Source organism: Zingiber officinale, chromosome 2B (genome assembly GCF_018446385.1).
Source record: "Zingiber officinale cultivar Zhangliang chromosome 2B, Zo_v1.1, whole genome shotgun sequence".
In the NCBI taxonomy this organism is placed as follows: Eukaryota; Viridiplantae; Streptophyta; class Magnoliopsida; order Zingiberales; family Zingiberaceae; genus Zingiber; species Zingiber officinale.
In genome coordinates, this window is record NC_055989.1 from 119,528,225 (window position 1) to 119,541,123 (window position 12,899).

Genomic DNA, 12,899 nt, shown 5'->3' on the forward strand with positions numbered 1-12,899 from the left:
TTCCATTTTTCTTCAACAATTCCACCAAGTGTTTAACATTTCCTTTTCCTTTCCGAAATTTAATTTTCATGAACTCAATCTTCCTGGATACTATTGCATACTAATTAAAGAACTACCAAATTACTTCAACTATCCGTATTCTAGAAGTTAGCAATTCTAGAATAGACTCTACTCTCTATGCTTTCATGTTCCTTCCTGATGACAATTGCCCATTACATGAACTCAATATATATATTCATATTACACACACCCAGCTTGCTTAAACTTCTAAATTCTAAGACTTAAATCCATCAAAAACTTACAACAGAATTCAGAAATAAAATCTAAGGTTCAGATGCTACAGCTCAAGTAGTTCCTACATTACCATAGCTCTATAGTTTAGTTCCATATTCCAATTTAATGAGGTTCAGCAGATTCAACTCTGATCAATCCCACTTACAAATTACGATCAGATTCAACACTATCCACATTCCACAAGTAACTTCTTTCCATATATGTCCCTTGCCTCTTATCAAATGTCTTAACCGTGAAGCATTGAATTAGAAGAAAAAAATTCCCTTCACAACATTAGAATGTAACCAAATTATAGTGCTAAAGAAGCAATTTTCACTCCCAGCCATACTAAAAATTTTCATTCTAAACTCCTGACGGCATTTGATTCAAACAACCCCAACAAGTTGTGCCTCTTCAAGTTGGAATCTTACTCAGTAAATTCAACAAAATTCCACAATTTCAAAATAATTTATTCAAGCGACTTAATATAAGAACCACCATTTAATTTCAAGCATATGCAACCCCTCCCCCACACTTAAATTTTGACTGTCCCAACAAAATAACTCCCCAAATCAATCACCAAAACTTCCAAGAAGGAGAAGATGACAAATGATATATGGAGATTTTGTGGAGATGACAAGTAAGATCTGAGTTTCAAAAAGAAATATGACAAGTGATATATGGAACCATATACTCTTTCATCATCTTAATGCCTTCCAACCTTACTGTGGTTTCAAAAAGGAATGGGTCAAGTTCTAAAGTTTCAATTGTGCAAGTATCATCACTCATGAACAAATTTAATAATAGGCTTGAAGTAGTCCTTGCTAGGAATTTTCTTCAAATCATACTTAACGAACCAAGATAGCATCCATCAACATACTCATGCCTAAATACAAGGCTCACTAATGCATGAAATCCCGAAGTTTAAAAATCTAATTCAACCAAAGTTTCACATCCATCAACAGCATTGTATCAGAATTCATAAATGGAAAGGCTGAAACGAACTAGCTATCAAGGAAATTACAAACAAAACTAACAATTTATTGGCTAGATAAAAATGCAAAAGAACTAAAAAGGAACAAACTCGCCTTTAAGTGGAATACGTGGGGTTAGAAGCTTCATTCCTTCTTCCACAATTTTTCCAATTCCTTCATAACATTTTTTCAATCGATGTCCATTCACCTTGAAATTACCATCCCCTGTTTTGCCCTACAGCTCAACTACACCATAAGGAAAAACATTAGTAATGCAAAAAGGCCCTTCCCACCTTGATCTCAACTTACTTGAAAAAATTATAAGTCTAGAATTATACAATAAAACTTTATCCCCTATATGAAACTCCTTCCTCAAAAGACACTTATCATGGAAAGCCTTAGTCTTCTCTTTGTAAATTCATGAATTCCCATAGGCTTCTAACCGAAGTTCATCCAATTCTTGCAGTTGAAGCTTCTTGTTAATTCTAGCCTGTTCTAATTCCATATTACAAGCTTTCACTGCCTAGTAAGCTCTATGTTCTATCTCGACTAGTAGATGACATGCTTTTCCAAATACAATCCTAAATGGTGACATTCCAATAGGTATCTTGTATGCAGTCTTATAAGCTCACAAAGCATCTTCTAGCCTTTTGCTCCAATCCTTCCTTTCAGGTCGTACTATTTTTTCTAAAATCTGTTTGATTTCTCTGTTGGAAATTTTAGTTTGTCCATTTGTTTAGGGGTGGTATGGAGTAGTTATTTTGTGTATCACACCACACTTATCTAGTAAAGTTTTCATCCGTTTATTGCAAAAATGAGATCTTTGATCACTCACAATTGCTCTAGGTAAACCAAACCTCCAAAAAATGTGGGATCTAACAAATTCCAGAACCACTAAAGAATCGTCATTCCTTATAGGTATTGCTTCCACCCATTTTGAAACATAATCGAAGGCCAGGAGTATGTATATAAAACTAAAGGATGTAGGGAATGATCCCATAAAATCTATGCCCCAAACATCAAACACTTCACAAAATAACAAAGGTAACTGAGACATCTCATTTCTGGGCCCTATCCTTCCAACACACTAGCAACATTCACAAGTTTTATAAAACTCATAAGCATCACGGAACAAGGTTGGTCAATACAAACCAAAATCCAAAACTTTCCTTGTTGTCCTTTGAGAACCGAAATGCCCTCCACAATTCAAAGAATGACAGAAAATTAGAATAGACCAAAACTCTGTATCCGACACACATCTTCTAATGACTTGATCGCAATAAAATCTCCATAGATAAGGATCATCCCAAACATAGTACTTAGCATCACTCTTAAGTTTATTAGCTTGGGCAGGAATAGAATGAGTAGGTAAAAGTTTAGCAACCAAAAAGTTTAGCAACCAAATTGTTTACAAGATCCGCATACCATGGTGATTTGTCTTGCAATTGTAGAAGTTGCTCATCTGGAAAAAAAAATCTATAATAGGTGTAAGATCCATTTCTCTATTTATTCTACTCAAGTGATCAGCAACCAGGTTTTCTCTTCCACTCCTATCACATATTTCTATATCAAACTCTTGAAGTAAAAGCATCCACCTAATAAGCCTTGGTTTTGCATCTTGCTTTTTGAGAAGAAATCTTAATGTTGCATGATCAGAATAAACCACCACATGAGAGCAAAGGAGATATGATCTAAACTTATCAAAAGCAAAGACTATAAATAAAAGCTCTTTCTCCGTAGTGGTATAATTTGTTTAAGCTGAATCTAAGGTCTTTGATGCATAATAAATTACAAGAACTACTTCAGCTTTCTTTGAGCTAAAACTACCTGCACTGCATAATTTGAGCCATCGCACATCAACTCAAAAGGTAACATCTAATATGGAGCACTCATAATAAGAGTAGTAGTGGGAGCATCTTTAAGTTTATCAAAATCTTCCTTACATTTCTGATCAAACACAAACTCTACATCTTTTTCTAATAAGTGTGTGAGAGGCAAAGCCACTTTGCTAAAATTCTGCACAAAACATCTATAAAATCCTGCATGACCAAGGAAAGATCTGATATCCTTCACACATGTAGGATAAGGCATGTAATAATATCAACTTTTGCAGGATCCACTTTAATTCCTTCCTTAGAAACTACATGCCCTAACACTATTCCCTAGTTCACTATGAAATGACACTTTTCAAAATTCAAAACAAGGGTCATCACTACACATCTGCTAAAGATTTTATACAACCCCTCTGAACATGAGTCAAAGGATATGTACCATAAATCGTGAAGTCATCCATGAAAACCTCTATACATTCATCCAATAGATCAGCAAATATACTTTTCATACACCTCTGAAACGTTCCTGGAGCATTACAGAGACCAAAGGATATTCTTCTGTATGCAAATGTACCAAAAGGGCAGGTGAATGTGGCTTTTTCTTGATCTTCTGGAGCTATAATGATCTGGTAATATCTAAAATGACCATCCAAAAAATAGTAATGTGACTTCCCTACCAATCTCTCTAGCATCTGGTCAATGAATGGCAATGGATAATGATCTTTCCTTGTGACCTGGTTCACCCTCCTATAATCTATACAAGCTCTCCAACTATTTTGAACTCTTGTTGAAATTAATTGGTTATCTTTGTAGGCAATCAGAGTTACTCCGTATTTCTTTGGCACCACTTGCATAGGGCTAACCCATTCATTATCTGATATTGGATAGATAATTCCAGTTTGTAATAGTTTAGTTACCTCCTTCTTGACCACATCTGAAATCAAAGGATTTAACATTCTTTGTGGTTGTTTAATAGGCTTGGTGTTCTCTTCTAATAAAATTCTATGCAAGCGGAGGGACTGATGCTAGGTATGTCTACTAACATCCACCCAATAGCTCTTTGATGTTGTTTTAAAACTGTTAACATCTTTTGTTCCTACTCTAGTTGAAGGTCCTCAGCAATAATAACTGGTAACTACTCCCCGTCCTGTAAGTATGCATATTTCAAATGTAAAGGTAATGTTTTTAATTCTAGTTGAGGTGAATGTACAAGAGACGAAATTAATTATTTAGATTCTATTCACATCACGTTAATCCCTGCAACTCGATTAACTGTGAACACTGATTTAGCATTCTAACCACTTGCTTCAATATCATCCTCATACTGAATAGGGTAAATAGGACCAAATAACCAATCTTGTATATCCTCGCCATGGCGTTCTTCAATTACATTAATTCCAAGAAAAGAATGGTCTTCAACTGGATATTTCATCGCCTCCATGATATTGAATTTAACCACAGTATCCCCAAATTCCATTGAAAGTGTTCCTGCATGCACATCAATCTTTGTCCTAGCTATTTTCAAGAATGGTCTACCAAAGATTAGGAGTGAATGGCCAAAAGAAGAATCTCCTTCCATATCCAAAATGTAGAAGTCGACTGGAAAAATCAAAATCCTTAACTCTCATCAATACATCTTCGATTACACCTACTGGATGAGTAAGACTTCTGTTTGCTAGTTGAATCACTACCCCAATTGTCTATAAAGGTCCAATGTTGAGTGTTTGGAAAACAGATTTAGGCATAACATTGATGGATGCTCCAAGATCTAGCATTGCATCCTTAAAAGTATGATCTCCTATGATGCATGGTATTGCGAACACTCCAAGGTCAATAGATTTAGGAGCTATAGGTTGAATTAATGTTGAAACATTCTTACCAACACTAATCAACTCATTCCCTTTTAACTTCCTTTTGTGTACACACAATTCTTTTAAAAATTTTGCATACTTTGGAACTTGCTTGATCACTTCCAATAATGGAATATTTATCTCCATTCTAATGAATACATCAACTAATTCATGATACTCTTTAGTCTTTGTTAAATCACCATTTTTCCTTTTCTATACCACTCTCTGAGGAAAAAGTAGTGACACTTGAGAATTAGATCTCTGTTGCACCTCTGAATCTGCTTTTGCTGTACAAGATTCTGTAGAAGTTGATTTGTCAACTAGTGGTGTTTCTAAATCCAAAACCGATTTGCCACTTCTAAGTGTAATGGAACTTACATTCCCTTTCGGATTAGGAATAGTTTTAGAGGGCAGTTGATTTGATCCTTGAGCTTGCATCTGATTTATAGAAGATGCCATTTGACCCAACTGCCTTTCCATATCCTAAATTGTTGCATCATTCCTTTGCTGTGTACTTTGCTGATGTTGCATAAGTTGCTGAATATAGCCTTTAAGTTCTTGCAATGATACCTTAGGTTGATTAGAATTAACTGATTGATTAAGCTGCTAGTTCTACTGGAATGGTAGCACCCTATTTTGATTTTGATATCCTAGTGGTTTCTATAAATTAGCAAATGGAAACTAATTCTGTTGATTTGAAGAATTTTCATACCTCAAATTTGGATTTAGGGTTTAGGGTGGAGATTTCACGAGAACCATAATTTATAAGTTAACAAAGGTAATCAAGAATGGTCCCCGACAATGGCGCCAAATTGATCATTCATGTTTTGTCGTAAAACAAGTATCAATCCTAGTTAAATTACGTTCCTTAGCAAATGCAATATAGGGCAACTCAAGTCATTTCCCTAGGATCATTGTGATATCTTTGCCAACTCTAATTCCAACTACTTAAAGGTAAACGTAGGAGGGGGATTGTTTTTAGGATTTAAAACTAACAAACAGGACAAAGGAAAATTACTCTCCTGACCAATCTACTGACTTAGAATGGTATCATTCTAATAGAGATTAATCCAGTAATCCAGAACGAGGACTATGAGAAGAAAAGTGTAACCAATCTAAAGCTTACTAATTACAAAACATTCCAAAGGTATTGATTCTTCCTTGCCACTGGCTAGAGATAATCCTCTCCAACGATCTCCTTCTTCGAACCTTCGGTTGCATCTCTCCTCTGATTGGAATCGCTGCGGCAATCGCCTTTATCCCCAAAAAAAAACAAATCCCCCTTCCAGTGCTTCGTCTCCCGCTTTTATCCCCCATCTGAGGGTGATAAGTAGTTTAGATCTCATCTTAACGGTTGGAATCAAGTGTGGTATCAATGGCTCAGATGAAGTTCGATTCAAAATGGACGGCTGAAGTTAATTCGAGCTACTCCTAATCCATCCCAATTCGATCAAACCACACTTTATTCTCCACTGCAATCCCTTGCAAGAGAATGAAACTAACGAATTAAGTACAAATCCTCAATTATCTCTAACATTCAATTCTAATACTTGCTCAATTTCAATTCAGAAAAAATATATTTCCAGTTATGAACTAACATCAAAATCAAAAGCTTAGCACTCAAACATGTTGTTAAAATAATCACTTATCAGCAAGCAAGTCTAAGTTGATCAAGAAGGATCACACATTGATAAAGTAAAATCTTAACTATGGTTAGGCAAGATGAAAATCTAAGTGGGTCAAGGAGAATCGCACTTGGTAATCGGAAGTCCAACGAAAAGTTGGCAAAGTCCAAGTAGATCAAAAGGTTGACTAGACACTTGGTAAAAAGACCCAACAGGTCATGGTTAATCAAAGATTGGGCAAGAGAACCCTATACTCGGGTTAAGTGAGTTAGGGTTGGGCAATCCATTAGGTAATCGATTGTGCCAAATCTAATCGATCAGTGGACTGATTGGGAGCTTGTCTTCGCGAAGTAGAAAGGGGTCGAATTGATTAAATAATCGATTAAGGTCAAACCCAATCGATTAGGTGATCGATTGGGAGGAGAAGTTCATGAAACAAAAAGGTGTTGGATCAATTGGGTAATCGATTAAGACTTACACCAAGTGATCGATTGGGTGCATTTCTTCACAACAAACATGAGCTCGATCTTGATCGATCAACTAATTGATCAATAAGAGTTTTTCGCAAAGAACAATAGCTTCCTCATGAGAGCGTGATCGATTTGGTAATCGATTGGGAGAAGCTCGTGAGCGAATAGTGGGATTCATAATTGATTGGGTGATCGATTAAGAAGGCCTGTAATCGATTGGCTAATTGACTAAGTGACAAAGAAAAGAGTTTTTGCGAGGTTTGGACAACTAGATGTGCTTGGATCTGACATGGCAATCAATTGAAGATAAGGCCAATTGATTGGGAGCCCTAATCCGCAAGATATAAGGATGATGACGGAGATTCAAATGCACAACATCTTCAACACTTCTTCTCTAAGTCTTTCCGCTAGTTCCTATAGGTTCTTGGAGCAAAGTGCAGTTGTATTTCCAAGTATCAAGGAGAGATCCACAACAACAAGAGATCAAGAGCAAATATTCCTCATTGTAGTATTCATTTCCTTATTTTTAATGTATCTTTTGTTGTATTTCTCGTGTTAAAATTTATACGAAACTTCTCCGCCTTCTAGAAGGAGGATTTCATAGTGTACTATAAGTGAGGAGAGTGAACCATTGGATTAGTCATCTCAAGAAGGTGAATACCAAGTAAAATCAAGAGTATTACCTTTGAGTTTCCGTTGCAACAAATCATCAACAAAATGATTAGAGCTAATCATTCCCTCTAGCTCGTCGGATTGTCATAACAGACACAAGCATCCGATCACTCTTGATCTGCGTTAGGCTTCCCCTCAAGCTTCCGGTCACTCTTGATCTACTCCGGGTCTCCCCTCAACTTCGATCAAGCCATCAAGGTCACCCTATATGACACAATTATTCAGTTACTCTTGACCTGCTCCGAGTCTCCCCTCAAGCATCTGGTCTCTCTTGACTTGGTCCCGGCCTCCCCTTAACTTCGTTCAAGTCCACCGCACATGGCATCCGGTCTGGACCATGACTGTGATACCACTTGTTAGGACCATAAGAATCACATATCTTCACAATGATATGATATTGTTAACTTTATGCCTAAGTCCTCATGGATTTATTTTAAGATTATACTCAAAATGTCTCATATCAATGGAGATATCTTTCATCTTTTTAAATTCATAATTTTTTTATATTTTTTCAATGTAAAACTTTAAGGCTACATTTGGTTAGGAGTAATGTAATCAAGCTTGTAATGTAATGTAATCTTGATTACATTACTACGTTTAGTAATATAATTTATGTAATCTTTGATTACAAGGATGATTATATTCTTTTGTTTGGTGTTCATTATTTTTTATAAAGAATGTAATTCGTATTATTATATAATAATAAAAATATGATGCGATCTTTGCCAAAAGCGACAACGGCCGCAACACTTCTGTTGGAGGCGGCGACCGAAGGTGCCTAAAGGTGGCGACCGACGACGGGCAGGGCAGTAGTGATGTCAGCAACCGGTGGCGACGGCGCCTAGAGATGGCAGCTAGTGGAAGTGACGTCGATGACCGATTGGTGTCGAAAATGGACCGAGGATTATATGATGTTGGCTTAATTCAAATTATAAAACTTTATGACCTTCTGTAATATAAATTATATTACATTACAATTTTAAAATTATATAAACTAAAGTAGTTAATATTATAATATAATCTTGACGGATTACTAATCAAACGTAGTGTAATTGTATTCCCAACCTATGAAAAGATCATTTTTGTTATCCAAATTCGCCTCCACTCTCCTTTATATAAAATAACCATAATTCTCTCATTTTGGCATTACTGAAATGCATCGTCACCAGTAATTTGGTAGCCAAAGGGCAAAAAAAAACACAACGATTGAAATCAGAAAGTAATTTTTACCAAAATAAATTATGTCATTACATATAATATTAGATGACAAATGACTCGAGTCAACACTATCTACTATTCTTTTACATCGTTAAGTATCTTCACCGTTCAAACAATATGGTAAGGTGCGTGCAATTTGTCTTTATGAAAAGACTCGATCGGATACAAAGGTCAGAATGGACTACCTTCTAAGTCAATGAAAAATAATTTGAAAGACTAGTTTGGTCCCCACCTTAGACACCTCGATGGACCGCTATAACTTCTCGTGACACACACAAATGCACGGTACCCAAAAATTTCCGTCCTCATTTTTTTTTTTCAATTTTATTTTTTTCTTAAAATTTTTTATGTTTAGAAGGAAAATCTTCATACAATAATAAAATTATTATTATCTGACTTTATAATTATGAGTTTAAATGGTGGAAATAATCTCTTATAATACAGTCTATTTTGTTTTAGACTCATTAATGAGAGCTTTCATATACCTCTATACTTCCCAGGGCTGATAAGATATCTAGATTGCCATCGAAGAGTTGAACATTTGTAAGTAAAGTCTTAGAGATTCATGATTTGAAGAGCATAATTACTTTGTTGTTAATATTTGATTAGCCTAAGTAAAATATCAATGGATGCGTTTGGTTTTGTCATGCATAATACCTGCAACTTGTACTCTATATTAAGGAATTATATTGTGTTCATGGCAGATATGAATAGGATCGATCGGAGAGCTAGCTACAAAGTCAACGCTACCGACGACTCTCTCTATCGACCGTACGTCTTCGGAGACGGCTTCCGAGTCCAAATCCAGAATCAGATCCGTTGCCACCGCTGTCTCCGAGCTAGCGGCGGCGTCGGCGTCCCCGGCGACCCGAAAGTCCTCCAAGATGAACGTCGGCCGCCACCTAGACGTCGCCTTCCTCCCCTCCACATCCGCCCTCCGCCTCGCCGGTTTCTTCCTCTTCGTAGCCTTTGTGTTCGTCTCCTCTGCTCCGGCCATGGTGCCACTGCCTTTTCTGGCGAAAGTCTTGGATATGGCATGCACCCGACGGAGGATGGTGAAGAATTCGTCCACCTCCTCATCGGTGACCTCAGGCTTAGGCCGCTGCGCCTCCGCCTCTTCATCTCCTATTCGCTTGCTCTTCTCCATCTCCGTTCGTACAAGACATTGCCGGTATGGCATGGGTGTTGTTGTTCAGGGCTTTTATAGATGTTCATGCTGCGCTTTTTAATTTTATGGATTAATTTATTTACCAAGTCCGTTAGTCATGAGTCAAGACTGCTCATGAGTCATTTTTAATTGAGAATATATTGAGAATAATGACGCGTGTTCTTTACACATACAGCACGCATTTGATGACGTTTACATGTTAACGTCATCGAATGACAATGGAGACTCCATAGATAGGAGACTGAGAGGAGGTCATATAAAGTGTGTCCACGAAATCTCGTCTTCCATTGGTGATCAGTTGTTGTCCAAGTTAATTTCCATTATCGGACTTGACTTTTTGCTAAGCTCAATTTATATTCTCGACATCGGTTATTATATGCTGATGCTAATACAGGTGGGCAAAAGATCATCAGGAAAGGGTTTATAGATTTGAGAAATTTTCAAATGAATAGTGTTAAATGGATAAAATCTATGGGTTAAGAATGAATTTTTTCTTAATCTGTAGAATTATTATTCAGGGTGTCCAAATAATATCATATTTTATAAGTCAATTAAATTCTTTTATATTTGTTTTCATATTTAATTTTTAAAAATTCTCTCTCAATATTAATGATTAATTGCATTTTCAAGATGGCACACATTGATTATACATTTTAGATTTATTTTCTAACTGGTTAAATTTTGACCATTGAGATTTACTCTTTTCACATTATGTAACATACTTTGAAAATAATCAAAGGGCACACTGATTTAGATCATCTTATCGTTCTATCTCTCCCATCAAAACTTCCTTTTAAGTCTCCTTCTTGTCTCCTTTGCATGTAACTTTTCTTTCTTTTCTTTCATCCAATTAAAATTTTCTTTTCTCTCTCTCCTTTACATGCATACATGCAACAATCACTATAGTCCCCTCGGAATAGTCTAATGCAACACATGAAGTGCTGTCACCATAAGCTCTGGGGTTCGAATCTCGACATAACTGAGGTAAATGTCTTCCTCATGCGTCAGGTTAGTGGAGGCGTTGGGACAAATGTAGTCACCTTTTACCACCATGTAACAATTATTGTAGTGTTGATTTCTAAAGACCAATATTACGTGGTGGAGAGACTAGGACCAACTTGGTCCTGATCTACTCTTAGATCAGGTCCAACGTGGTCCTGGTTTCTAGGAGACCAAACTCAAGCATTCTAACTAAAAGTTGACATAATAATTGAGCACCTATGAGAGCCTAAAATAAGTAATAGACGACACCTTTATACTTTTTTCAACTTTAGAAAAGTATGAGACTTGAAATGGATGTAATCTAAGCTCTCATGGTCTCCTAGAAACTAAGATCAAGTTGGACATGATCTACTCTCAAAACAGGCCCAAAGTGGTCTTAGTCTCCCCATACTAGGCTCATAGTTTTTCTTGATCAGAATCAAGATTTGACACTATATCTACCTTTCTTTCACTCAACCTTATTGGATAGGCGCAAGTTTACGAAATTCAAATACCTTAGATTCATTAGTGGATTTCGATCAAAACCCGTTGAAGCACCCTCCATAGCCATGGAAGGCGCCTTCGGGTACTGTTTACCCGAAGGCAGATTTGCTTTCTTGCTTGCTTTCTTGCCCTGCAAACATGTGTTAGTTCAAATAACCTGCAAGATAAGTGTTAGCACAAACATAGACAAATAATAAAAAAAAGTAATTAGTTCATGTCCTCCCAGGACCAGGAACTAGTCAAGGTCTCAGCTTAGGGATCTCAAATGGACCTAAACTGGACCGACACCTACTGTCCCTCAACTGGGATGTGTCCTCATAGTCACTCCCCTCCAGTGACTTACCTTTTGCCAGACATCCGGTCATCATGTCGATCAGTCTGGACTTCATGCTAATTATCTGGTCAGCCCATCGACCTAGCTGAACTTCCCTGCAATACTGAGTTATCACAATAGATAAAATGGTAAGGTAAAATAGTGTTAATAGAATTCAAGATTTGCTGATCCGGTCGACTATGCGTGGTCAACCAGAAACCAGTCGGTCACATATAACCTAGGGTTATCTCCTCCTAGGGTTGCCTAGCTTCACTCACTAGGACTTCCATTGTCTGGCTTCACTCACCAAGACTTCTTCCACCTAGCTTCACTCACTAGGGTCCGCCTTCATTCACCAGGACTTCCACCATCTAGCTTCACTCACTAGGGCTTGGCTTCACTCACCAGGACTTCCAATATCTAGCTTCACTTACTAGGGTTTGGTCTCACTCACTAAGACTTCCACCACCCATCTTCACTCACTAGGGCTCGGCTTCACTCACTAGGCTCGGCTTCACTCACCAGGACTTCCACTACCTAGCTTCACTCACTATGACTCGGCTTCACTCACTAGGACTTCCACTTTGCCTAACCTTTGGTTAGGACTTACCTTTGCTAGTCATCTAGTCCTGACTAGACTTCTCTCTCCCAAACATCAAGTCTTGTTTGGATCAACCCTTGGTCAAGTTGACTAAACTTAGGTATATTGTCAAACATCGAAACCCTAGAGGTCGATTGCACCAACAATTAATGTTGATGATTATGCAAAGTCATTGGATGTTTGGGAGACTGATAATGCGAAGATTATTACATGGATCAATAATTTTGTTTTACACTCCATTGGTGCTCAGTTGGTCAAGTACAAGACGGCCAAAGAGGTTTAGGATCATCTGGCAAGATTATACACGCAGTCTAACTTTACCAAACAATATCAATTAGAAGCAGATATACATGCACTTCGGCAACAAGATATGGGGATCCAAGATTTGTATTCTGCCATGTCGGAACTATGGGACCAT